Genomic DNA, 13192 nt, shown 5'->3' on the forward strand with positions numbered 1-13192 from the left:
AAATACTGGGAGCATAAGACCTATTGTCCTATTAAGCAAATCTTCAGAATAAAAAAGAAATAGAGGAAATCTGTGTTCAGATGTTCAATTCATGATGAACATAGCTGGAGGCATTGTAAAAGAACTATATCGAATATAAGCAGTGTGTAAAAAATAAAGTACTTAGTGCGAGAAAATCATAGGGACTGAAACCATAGTGCTGCACTTTAGTGATGAAGCACCATGTGTGTGCCACCAAACCAGATGACAGTGAGCAACTGAGACTCGGATGAAAACGGGCAGAAGAACATGAAATAAAAGCTGTGTGTGTGTGTGCATGAGAAAGAGAGAAAGAGAGAGAGAGAGAGAGAGGGAGATAGAAGCGATTGTTTGCAAAGGGAGGGGACTACTAGAGGGGAGCAGGGCAGGCTTAATAGGAATCATCCCTCTTAGCCAATGAGTTTAAAGAGAGAAGCAGATGTCACAGGAGCGAGAAGGACCACCTCCACAAACTCAAGCACTCCGGGTGAAGAGAGAGCAGTGAGCTGTGTACTGTCACATCGTCACTCGCTATCTTCTCCCTCTCCTGTGTGTCGGCTTCACTCGCCCCTCTCTCTCAACCGTGTATGTTCTCTCGCTCCCTCTCGCCGGCTGTCAACGGGAAGCATCAGCATAGGTAAGACTCGCATGTTTTATCTGACTGTACATTAGCACAGGATTCCTGGACCGTTTTATTAAAGTGAATGTGATTTTCATTGCAGAGGTGTTTTGAGACTGAGTGATGATGTGAGATGCACAAACCACTTGAGTTTTCACTGAATGAGGTACTGCGGGATAAACTGAGAGGGTTCTTGCATAAGTAGCGGGCTGGATGGAGCCATGGAGCTGATATTGTAGAAACTTTGATAGGAGCAGGGAGGAAAGGAGTGCCAAGGCTAGGAGACACAGTGGCAGCTTAGAGATCTGTCATTCCTCAGCGCATTAATTTTAAATAAAGGCACTGAATTAATGGAGTCACTTGGAGACTCATGGTTTCAGGTCCTGTCCACTCTTTCACAATGCTAAACCTCTTTAAACGTCACCTGAAGTTAAAGCGACAGCTGGGATTCATGCTCATGAGGGGTCCGATACGAAATCTGCGTTTCTCTGCATTCATTGTATTTTATCTTTTCCCATAAGAAATTCTTTTGAACACCCCGTCTCTTTCTCCCAATCCCTAATTCCTTTTGTTTGGGGCGAATAATAGGAGGTGTGCTTAGACTGATCAATTCCATTACGCGTGAAGCCGACTACAATGTGGCAAGGTGTGCGTCTGCTCCCACTGCGGGGTATTTTTCAGCTCTTGCTATGGTTGTCATTAGTTGTTGCTCTCTACACATGCAACATTAACGGCGAATACATTTAGGAGCCACGACAGCAAACTGCAATTAGTTTTTCACGTCGCTGTTATGAAAAACTAATAGGTGAGCGGTGTGCCTTTGCCCTCTTAGATCCTGTAAACATCTTCAGCGATCACTCAGCGGGTATATTGTGGGCTGTTGTTGTTGTTGTGTTGTGTTGTGATGTGTATTTTTCATCTCCTGAGCCGGATGTTGAAGTGTGTCTTTGAACTTTTATGACTCACTTTTGCGTATACCTGCCCTAGAAAAGGATGATAAAGTATTATAAATATATACTTCTTGTAGGTTTCTGATGAAAGCTTTTCAATATTTTATAGGCATTGCATGTGAAGCATTTTCTGAAGAATATAAGTTTCAAGAACTTTCAAAATGTGAATGTAAATTGCTTTGCGTTAGTTGATGGAAAGTAGGCAGAAGGAGCTGGATTTATATAGAGATGTCAGGTGCAACTTATATTTTCATTTTGCTTTGTTTTAATGCAAGTTTGTATTAAAATTTTGAGAGAGAAAATGTTCTGTAAATCCTACACCAAATGGCAATAATAACCATGAATTTTGCCCACGAGTTCATGCTTTGACATGAGATATTTGCAGGATTTACTGGAATTTTTCAGGAAAGTTGATTTCTTTAACAACAATTAGATTTTTCATTTTACTCAATGAATACGTTTTCATTTCTCGTTGTTTTGGATCTCTCAATACAACTCACAGCGGAGAAACAGCTCTGTTTGGTCTTTTTAAACTCCTCTTTCACTTGTAGCATATGTGCTTCTATTTTCTTGTTTCAGTATTTCGTTTTAATCAGTGTCAAGCAACAAACGTTTGATCATCCGATGTTGTCTCTATTGTCTCAAGGATGTAAGCCTTCAACCAACCAGGATGTAGATATATCTACCTCCAGAGAGCCATCTCTAACTGTGATTAACCAAGCACAGCTGAGATTTCCTTTCCTTCATGGTTAGCAGGTATACGACTTCACGCTGCTTGTTTTCAGAGCTTCAAGCTTAAAGGACAGCACACCAGAAATTAAAATGTTGTCATTGTTTGCTCACTCTCATGTTGTTCCAAACCTGCATGACCTCCTTTTTTGGTGAAATTAAAACAATGAGAAAGGTAATGTTGTCTGAGAATGTTATAATCCGTAACTTTCAACCTAAAATCTCCTTTTATGTCCGACGAAGTAAGTCAAATCAGTTTGGAACAACATAAAAAAAGTAAACTGACTTACAATTGCTTATAAATTGCATCATTTAAAAAACCTGCTTTCCTTTCAAAGTGTATATTTGGATTTGAAGTTCGTTTTAGAGGCGTCTCAGGCAGAGTAATAACAGGTGTGAAACCAATGCATATTCTCTTACTTGAATCGTCCGAATAAATAAGATGGAGAGCCCGGGCTCCGACTGTGCGGAGGCTCTGACACTGGTTCAGTGAATCACTCTATAACACCCCATCAACACTGAGAGCCAGCGATACAATAAAACGTTCCTGTTATAGTCAACGAAACGATGTACAGTGCGAGCGAGTGATTTGCAGTGTGTACAGCGGTTGATTGTGACTGAGTGTTCCAGTTATGTCACACAACTCACAGCACAGCATTACAGATGGGTTCTCTGTAATATTTCACATATCTCTCAAAGATGCCATAGATATTAATTAGAGATGTGTATAAATTGTGTTGCTTCTTAGATTTTTCTCATGTGTTCTTGAAAGGTTTTGGGAAAGATCTCAACAGTTTCACAAACTGTGCTCAGATCCGAAAAAAGACAGGAAAGTCTGGCATTACATTACATTGAAAATTTCAGTTTTTCCAATACTGAATTATCTGACATGTGCTTCTTACATTAATGCAATAGCCATAAGATGCATTTAGGCTTGGTGCTAGGCTGGCTCAATTTGGGGGGCAATCAGATATTCTGGTTGGGCAACAATATGTCATTATATATGATGCATGCATATTTTTTTTAAGATTAAATTAACAGATCTTGGTTCATTAGATCAAAGTAATAGGAAGTATCTATTTATTTTTTAATGATCAGCAAGATATTTTCGTTAGGGCCCAAGGAAAATCTGGGGTGGCAATTTTACTTAGCCCCCCAGACCCGACCCCAGAAAATCTGAAAAGAAACAACTGAAATGTGAATTATAAAAAGCAATGTCTGAGCTGAAATATTAGACAACACGTGCTGTTTCCTCTCTTTGGCTCTTAATTTAACATAACCCTTGTTGGTAACTTAAATGTAAAACTTTATCATGCTTATTGACTCAAGCCAAGCTGATTTCCACATATTAGAGAGAGAGTGAGCAATTTAAGTTCGCTCTCTCTCTAATTGAAAAAAAATGAAACAACACCACAATTAGTCAGTCTTTAAATAAAAAAAGTGTAATTTAATTGAAATAACAGAAAGCCGTTCATTTTTCCCCTGTTGCTCATTCGTGACAGTGACAGACTCGTTTGTTTGTTGACGAAAACCAATTGATTAACACTGGAATTAAATGCCGAACACATCTCTGCGCAAATATCACTGAGATGTATTGCAGCGTTTAAGGTCTTGGCAGACAGGTTCCTCTGTGAGTCAGTAATGGGCGAGGAATGCCAGGAAAGCCGAAGCCCCCGCCACTCCCCGCCCTCGCAGATAAACACGATGTGTCCCTGGTGGCTCGGAACATGATTTCAGCCCGTATGAGGTTTCAACAGCTCTCTCCATCTGGCCTCCGCGCAAACAGTGTTGCGCTCCCTTCTCCAGTGTTTATCGATCAACTCTCTCGGTCATCCGATCGTGCCCTCCTTCCTTAGTTGCCTCTTATGACCGATTGGTTTCTTCTTATGAAAATCGTAATGGCAAGGGCGCATGAATACAGAAAGAGCAGAGAAAGCCATCAGCAATTATCTGTGAATTCGTCCTTCAGGCGTAAGAAGAGGTTGGCGCGACTGGCGTACTTCTGCCGAATCCATCAGCATCTCACAGAACAGAAGTTCCTCCTGGAGCTGGCACTTTAAAAACAAGTAATATTATGAAAATTATGGTAATTACATGGCCCACTTAGCTTGAAAATGTCTCCTCCCCACGTATCAGGTTGACGTCAGATGACCTTTAGAATCGGAGCATGTTTAAGCGTAAGCATACATAAGTGCGTTCTCATCAGACCTCAGAAACCAGGAAATGACACGTTCTTTTAGCCTGCTGTTTCTTGATGCGGTTTGATTGCACTGTATGTCTACTGGGAGCTAGTTTATTGCGTCTGAACCTCACAGACAGTGTGAAGATGCCCAGAAGTAAAGTTAAAAACTGGAACAGAGACACCAAAATGAATTTGGCGATTAACCATTTCTCAAGAATGATGCTGACCAGTGGGGAACATCTGAATGTGTTTTTGAAACTGAAAAGGCTTTTTTAATCTTCTGTGTGTTTGAATCATAGCTTTGCTTTTGAGCCTGCGATGATGAAAGGAAGATGAAGGCTTTATATGTGCATATTTAGCTGTCTTTGTAATGGATCTGTGTACAGCTGCTCTAACAAACACAAAAGATGGAACAGGCATGTGGGAAGCTTTTTGTCAATGACAAGCGAAGTGACCGGCCTGATTCCTGTGCATTTTAATGACCTCCTCTCCATGCTACTGCCTCTGTTGGGCTTAAGATCAGATACCTTTATCATTTTAAACCAAACCCACTGATGTGAAGAGATATCACCCCCAGCCGTCTCACAGTGAGCCAGTAAACTGGGATGATTTGGCTATTGCAAATTTAGTCTGGTCTAGACATTTCTATCTCATAAGAAAATGTAAATGTAAAAAAGGCTGTTTTGGATGTGTTGCTATGTAGTTGCTACACAGGCTGAATCCCTGGCAGCTTCCTTCTATTACTTGTGATCACCGAATTGTACAGGCAGTTAGTGTTATTATATATGATCTATTCATGCTATCCATTATTTTTCATTTATGCCTCATAAATCTGTGATTGATAATATTAATCTGGTTTAATATACATACCATGTGTCATGTTCCGTGATATCGTGTCTCCTGTAGTCATTGGAAAAGTTTTATATTATTGAAGAACTACCATATATCTGTATGTATTCCAAAAAGTAATCATTTTATGGTTTCTGATTTAATTTTTACAATGCAACATTGTCATAAAATTAATTAGATTTAAATGGAGTTGAAATTTAATCAAACGAATAGAATCGAATTGCATTGAATCGCATTGAAATGAATTGAATCGCGTTGAATTGAATTTGATTGAATTGGATTGAAATGAATTGAATCGCATTTAATTCTATAGAACTGCATTGAATTGAATCGAACTCCCCCCTGCAAATATCCATTTCATGCCAAATTTAATATCAAAGTTTCAACGTTTATCCAAATCCCTTGCTGTAAATATGAGCAAAATTAGTGGTTAATACTTCCTGCCCTTCACATACCTCAGCAATTCCCTCATATCCCCTTTTTTCTGTTAACTGGTGAGATTTAGCTTAAAATGTGTTTACGCTCTGAACTGTTGGAGGTGTCACTCTGTGCCGATATATCGATCATGTTTGTCCAGTGTGCTGTCGGCCGGTCAGTGGCACACTGTCATCGGCCCTGGATAATTAATAGCACAGGGAGTCTGAGGTGGCACAGAGAAGGGCCTCACTCATGCTGTACTGTAGGCATGTGTCAGTCTCGGCTGAAGGATGTTGCCTGGGGCAACATTAAGATTGGAGGCATGGAGACCAGAGATCTTTCGATCCCATCATGCGCTCTGACAACAGAACAGTAGAGTCCCGAACACACGATGAAGTCTTTTAAATATTAGATTTGTGACATACAGCCTTCAGGCATATAGACTGCATGTGCATATGTATGGCCTTTGTGTAGCAGCATTAGCGTAACTGCTAACCTGGTGAGATGCCAAGAGGGATGTTTTAAATATACATAGGGGTATTTCAAAAGGTGAGTTACACCATTATGCTGCTTATAAGGTACTTAATTTTGCTAGAATATAAAAAGCATTGAATGTTTTATTTAAATTGATGTTAGAATACCCTGTGACAAAAAATAAATTATAACTAAAATTATATTTTACTTACTATTGTTCCATACTTTTTAAAGTATTAATATGATATAGTTCACTATAATTGAATCAGTTTTTATGTGTGGTGTGTGTTAATACTTGTCTTGACATTAGCTTAGCAACATGCCAAAGTCAAACTGTTAAAGACTACTGTAGCTAATCCTCCTGTAAATTCAGGGTCGATTTTGTTGTACAAAGTGGTGGTGGTGTGGTAATCAAAAAAATGACTGCGCTCTTACAGTTTCACCTTCATATTTATAGGGAAACTATAGTATTACAAATGCTTATCAATCTGGCAGAATCATACTTACTAAACGTTTACTGTAATATAACCAAGTTTGTTTTCTTAAAGGGATCGTTCATCTAAAAATGAAAATTCTTTCATCATTTACTCATCCTCATGTCATTCCAAACTGGTGTGACTTATTTTTTTTTTCTGTAGAACACACAAAGAAGATATTTTGAAGTTGTCAGTAACCAATCAACAATGGACCCCTTTGACTTCCATTATATGGACACAAAACCACTGGGATATTTCTCAAAATTGTGTTCCAAAGATGAAAGAGAGTCATACAGGTTTTGTTTTATTAGTAAACAATAATGATAATTGCTGTCGTATGTAGACAGTAGGAAGACGTAGCTTAGTATTGGAAAGATCCGCTGCATAGCATACAGTACAGTATGTTGGTGTTTGCGTAGATCCATGAATCTGCGCTAGGTGTCTTTGCTGCAATTACCCCGGAGAGCAGAGCTGTACGACTAGATCTGTAGTCTGCACCACACTTTTCAATTACATCACCCACCACCCCCCACCAGACGACGGAATGCTAATGCCTCCGGTTGGTGGCGGCGTGATCTCACAGGGCCTTGTGAAGTGGCTGTCTTATTGGTTCAGGGATCTCCAGGCCTAAGCAACTGCTCCTGCAATCCATCCATTGACACTGATTTCAGCGGGCAGGACGCTGGGGATAACTCACCTTTATGCTCTCCGCACTGCGTTAAGCCCTGCGTGTCCATCACCTCTATTAGTTCAGGATCATAGACACTCAATGGAGCTCCCTGATGCTTACAAAATAATCATTTCGAGCTGCTGCGTTCTACCATATTCTCATTTATGTCTAATTGCTTTTCATCCCCGTGCGCTTGATCTCATTGGGTGCCGCAAGTGATGATGGTGTTGAAATGCTTTGGGGATGGGATAAAAACATCTTTAAGGCTGTCACTATTGTCGGATGTATTTGCGTGTGTGCCTGTGTTCAGAATTTAAGATGTGCCAAGTGTTTAATTGTGTGAGATTTCTGGAGGCTAATTTGTCTTGATGGTTTACACCAGTGATGTAACAAATGCACATATTTCAAATTTAAAGGGATGCTGTAGTTCACAAATTCTGTCAATATGTATTTATCCTTATCTTGATTAAACTTATATTTGACTTTTTCTTCTTTGACCTTAGATTGGAAATCAATGGAAGCCTGTGCTCTTTGGTGACCAACGTTCTTCAAAAATATCATATCTTGTGTTATGTAGAAAAAAGAAAGTTATACAGATTTGGAATAACATGGTGACTAAATTAATTTTCATTTTTGGAGGAAGTAACCCTATGATTTCCATTCTTATGAGGAACACAAAAGATATTTTGAAGAATGTTGGAGAGCGAATAACAGCACAAGAGGGTGTGTAAATGATGACAGAATTGTATTTTTGGATGAACTATCCCTTTAAGATCCATACACAGTTTTTGCATACCTGTGATAGTTATAGCTGTTTCTCTTTTTTAATATCTTTCTGTCTGTTACATATCTTAGCATCTGTTAATTGCCCTTATTATTAACTGGCAGTTCTGACGCTGCATAATTATGTGTAAACAGTAGGAACACCCACATACAGATGGATGTATTGCCATTTCCAGCTTCCAGCAGCCTGCTTCGGTATATCCCATCATGCACTGGTAGCGCCTTCTTCAGCACACACACGAAATTAGTCCTCCATTCTTCCCTCCATTAGCCGCATTCCTGTGAAGTTCCTAATCTCTGTTGGAGGAGTTCGCGTTTTGCCCCTCCTCCCTCCGCGAAGAAAGTGACAGACAAGCGTTCCATTTAAGAACTTAAAGAGATAAGACTTATGGGAATAAGGAGGAGCTTTTGCGCACAATGTGAATTTCTTGGAGTTGACTAAATCCATCGGGATCTGGGCTGACCCGAAACCTCAGGACACATTGTTATGCCTGACAGCTATCTTTATTCTTACGGTATCTCGCCGCTCAATAGTGCATTAAGTAATTCCTTCACCTACAGACAAAAGTGGTCCTATCTTTTTAAGCTTGCAGTAGATGTTCCGATTCAAAGCATGGGCACATGCATTTGAAAAAGTTGTTTCAGTTTAGTGGACAGCTTTGAAGCGCTTGTCAAAAACAGATAGGGGTCCGTCCACCGAGGGGATGAGAGTTATATCGGCGAAATAAGAAAATGACTTGCAATTTTAGAGCCTGGCAGAGGGGCTGCTACTTCTCTTGAGATATGTGGCTGAACTGCTGTGAAAAACATTTGTTTATGTTGATTGCATTAGACCCTCTGCCTTCCACAACCTGGATGTTATCAAACCATTCCCCCCTCGGATTTCTTCTGAAGTTGGCTTACGCGTACGCTCATACCATTGCCAGCGGGCCTGTTAAAAATACTGTTTTTCCCACAATACCCTGAAAAGTTTCCCCTGGTAGATCATTACTTCGGGCTGTGTGCCTTGTGACGGCTCGTAACATCCTCCTTAACATTTGCTGCGTCTTGCATCCAATTAACACGCAGACTGCCTACAAACAATGAAATAATGACACTCCCTGCTCTCTCTTGTTTCCCAGCCAAACGCCCATTGTCGGGAATTCAGGGTCTCGGAATATGAAAAAAAGTGTTGGGCGACACGGCCATTAGCAGCTACACATTAAACTGTGTGTCCCTACCTAATTTATGGCTGTGGGGATTGTGCTGAAACACAACTGAAAGCGAGAGGCTATCATAAACTCACATGGGACTGCTCAGTGTTGCTCTATATAAATAGAAACAGAACATGGTGGTAAAATATCAGCAGCTAGAGCAACAATGGCTTCCGAAAGCGTCAGACAGCCCTCGGCATTAGTTACAGAGATCAAAGGCTGCGTCTTCGCATTGTGAAAGCGGGAGCTATTGCTAGAAAAACGTTTTCACTACTAATAGATTTGGTCCTCAGCATCTACATGATTCTTTGTTTACAGAAGCGCATTAAAAGATGGTGGTCGGCACGCACATGTGTTGACAAGCAACGCTACCAATATAGAGAAAATTGCGTCTTTGGCAGTTTTGCAGAACAATCCACAGGTCAATAGCTTGCTATGTAATATTGATTGCTTTCTCATTAGAGTGACGGGATGCATTTTGACTGCAAGCAAAGAGGGAGATGCATTACAGAATGAGATGGGTCTGCAGTCGACAGCTGTTTGCAGGTTTCTCTTTACATGTTTAGAGAAATTTGTTTGCTGAGTTAATCATGGGAATCTGCTCTGGGCTTCATTGCCGAGCCAGCAATTTAAAGTGTAGTTTAAAAAAAAAGATATATAACCAGCTGGCTGTAAAAACACACTCTCTTTATTTCCTCATTGGTAAAGGGATAATTCACTCAAAAATGTCACCCTCATGTCATTGCCAAACCTGTATGACTTACTTTCTTCTGCAGAACACACAAAAAAATATTTTAAACCATATCAGTAACCAAAAAACACTGGCCCCAATTGACCTCCATTGTATGGGCACAAAACCACTGAGTTTTGCAAAATTGGCTCATGTTTCATTTTTCGAGTGATCTAGAATGAGCAGCGCAGCAGGCGGTATCCCAGAACATCAGCTTCATGTCACGCTGTTAGTTTGCAGTTAGAATTCTATTCTTTGGTATCAAACCTGCACATAGGCTACATACAAACAAGCTTCAACCCTTTTTGATGTATGCACTAAAATGTGTCTAATGATAGCTTTGAACTTGAGAGAAAACCATTGAATCGGCAAGTTAAACCGCAGACATGGCAAAACATGCAAGTATGTAAGCGTAAAGGCAAGGAACAGTCAAGGACTGGTTTGCTGTTTGCATAATGGAACAGTCCTTCAGACACCTGCATTTTTTAGTCTGGTTCAAAAGAATAATGTGTTCACATGCACTACTGGTCGAAAGTTGAGGGTCACTTGACTGGATTATATAATATGAAAGTATATGTCTAAAGGTTTGCAAAATTAAGGTTTTGTTTACATCATTTTTGTGTATGTACTGTGTATCACGTAAATATAAATACACAAAACATGCATGTACAGTCTAAACTTGAGGAAAAAAATATGTATATATAATAAAGATTATATATTAATATACAAATGAATATACACATTTAAACATTTCTTAAAGTCCCTGTGAACCTTAAGTTGTGATGGCTTTTACTTCTGTATTTTGCACATTTCAGAGTGAAATTGATTTTCTAATGAGAAAACAGTCGGCTTTGTCTTTCTTTGCTATTTGATTGGATGTATAAAATCAGTCGTTGCATTTTTAAATTTTCTCAATGTTTGCACCCTTAGATTCCGGGGTTATAAAAATCTGTATCTCCGCCATATATTGTTCTATCCTTAACTACTCCTACATCAATAGAACGCTTATTTATTCAGCTTTCAGATGATGCAAAAATCTCAATTTCGAAAAATTGACCCATAAGACTGGTTTTGTTGTCCAGGGTCACATATACTATGTAAACCTAAACTTTTATTCTGCAAACGATTAGTTGTGACTAATTGTTGTGGAGTCCCATTTAGTTAAGTGGAGAAAAATATGTAATACAATAAGTGAGCCAATTTCCTGCCTTTTTAAAAACATTTTATTTGATTTATTGGACCAAATAATTTAGTTAAACTGTCAAATAAGAGCCAAGAATAGATGGGGGTTCCTTAAATACTGTACAAGGCATATCAAGGTAAGAACTCAAGGTGATAAATGATAAAAAGAATTTCTGCAAGTTGAACATGTTAAAATATAACAATGTGTCTATTTAATGGATTTTTAAATCACAGCATAATTCCAGTTACATTTGTGTTATTCCATAGTTGTGATGAGTTTACTGTTATTATTCAATGCAGAAAAAGTAAAGAAGGATTAAATGACCTAGAGGTAGAGGTAATAGTACCTGTGTCATTTTTCTCCAGCTTATCTTCTGGAAGCACTTAACGGACAAATCTAAGAGGCCATTTGACTGATGAATCTGATGTCATGAGGTAGATAGGAAGGATCTTGGGTGTATGTCTGGCGTCTGTGTGGTTCCTTATTGTAATTCACTTTGAGGTAACGTGTCTGGTCGTGGTTGTCTGGCCACAGATTTTTCTTTTCCTCATGAGTCCCCTATAGCATAACAGTGACTGACTACCCACTTTTTCAGCTGCCTTGCCTCCGTAGGTCTTTGTCCTTTCCTTTCCTTTATATTTGAGGATCTAAAAAATTTGTTAAGTTTGTTAAGGGATGGTTCACCCAAAAATACTGATTATTTCATTATTTATTTTATGCAGAACATAAACTTTGGTAACCAAAATACATGAATCCCCATTCTTTTCAACAACAAAGAGTCACATTGCAGGTTTTGAATGACACGAGGGTGAATAAATGATGACAGCATTTTTGTGTTTTATTAAACTTATAAAATAAAGTGGATTTGAAGACGGAACACTTTATACACAATACCTTCCAAAATGCTTTGCAAATTAGTTAAAAGTATTGAAGGTTCAGTCTCTGTCACTTTCAATTGAGATTTAGTGCCTTTCGTACACCTGGGACAACTTAAGTGTTTTTGCTAGTTTCATCCCGACGCAGTTCTCATTTTCCCATCCTGCGCTGCGTTGTTTGAATAGCATTTTGCGTGGCTGTTCTGATCTAAAATGTAGGTGTGTTCAGGTCCATTGTTGGTCATTTAAAGAGCGCATTAGTAAATGCTCCTTTAGGTGGTTGCACACTGCGTGTACATTCTACTTATTACACACAGAGGGACGCACAGTATTTTTACACAGAGGTTTTATTGTTCGAAGATTCAGCATGAATAACTTGTAACTATCCATGCACAGTCTGCATTCAGTAGCATTTTCTAACACCAGAAAAATGGAGTTTGAAATCTATATCATAAGAAGGGTGTAAACATTTGAGCATCACTCCCAGCAGTGATTCAACATGAGTCGGGCAATTCTATGGATTTTGTAAAACCGTCTCCCACAAAATTGCTTTAAAGTGGAGCTGTTTGCAGCTAGAATGTTTTTTGCTAAAGTAGATTAACTCTGACAGATCAGCAGCGAGGTTCGATGGTATTTATCTCAAAGCCAGACAGAAAGGTTGATTCATAAATTTGAAGCGCTCGACAGAAAACCCCCACTGTAAATGGTAGCACTGTAAGTAATCATCAGGTGAACATCTTGCTTTATATTTGCCATTGGGCTTTTTCAAGATATTGGCACTCTGAGTTTAAGAGACCTAACAGAGATGCTTCAGAAACAAATTACTGTGTTATTTTTCGTCTCACCTCCAGACCTCAATCTGAGAAAAGGCACAATCAGGTGGTGACTGATTGAACCTGTCACCTTACCCTCCTCAGATTAAATTTACCCCGCAGCTTCTTCACCACACTGCTACAGTATCGCCGTTTGGCAGCAGTCAAGCCAAAGAATATAGAGAAGCTTGATAATGTCTCCACCTGTCTCATCTAGGTGACTGTCCATAGC

At 39.3% G+C, this 13192-nt stretch overlaps 1 protein-coding gene across 1 annotated transcript in view; it reads left to right on the plus strand.

Annotated features, from left to right (window-relative positions):
- Window positions 1-531: 531 nt before the first annotated feature.
- The window catches only part of thsd7ba (thrombospondin, type I, domain containing 7Ba), a 189456-nt gene continuing 176795 nt past the window's right edge, over window positions 532-13192 (plus strand). Inside the window, exon 1 of the mRNA XM_056754951.1 lies at window positions 532-655. The gene's annotated coding sequence lies outside the window, so the exon portion shown is untranslated. The remainder of the gene's footprint in view (window positions 656-13192) is intronic.

Source organism: Triplophysa dalaica, chromosome 8 (assembly GCF_015846415.1).
Source record: "Triplophysa dalaica isolate WHDGS20190420 chromosome 8, ASM1584641v1, whole genome shotgun sequence".
NCBI classification, from domain to species: domain Eukaryota; kingdom Metazoa; phylum Chordata; class Actinopteri; order Cypriniformes; family Nemacheilidae; genus Triplophysa; species Triplophysa dalaica.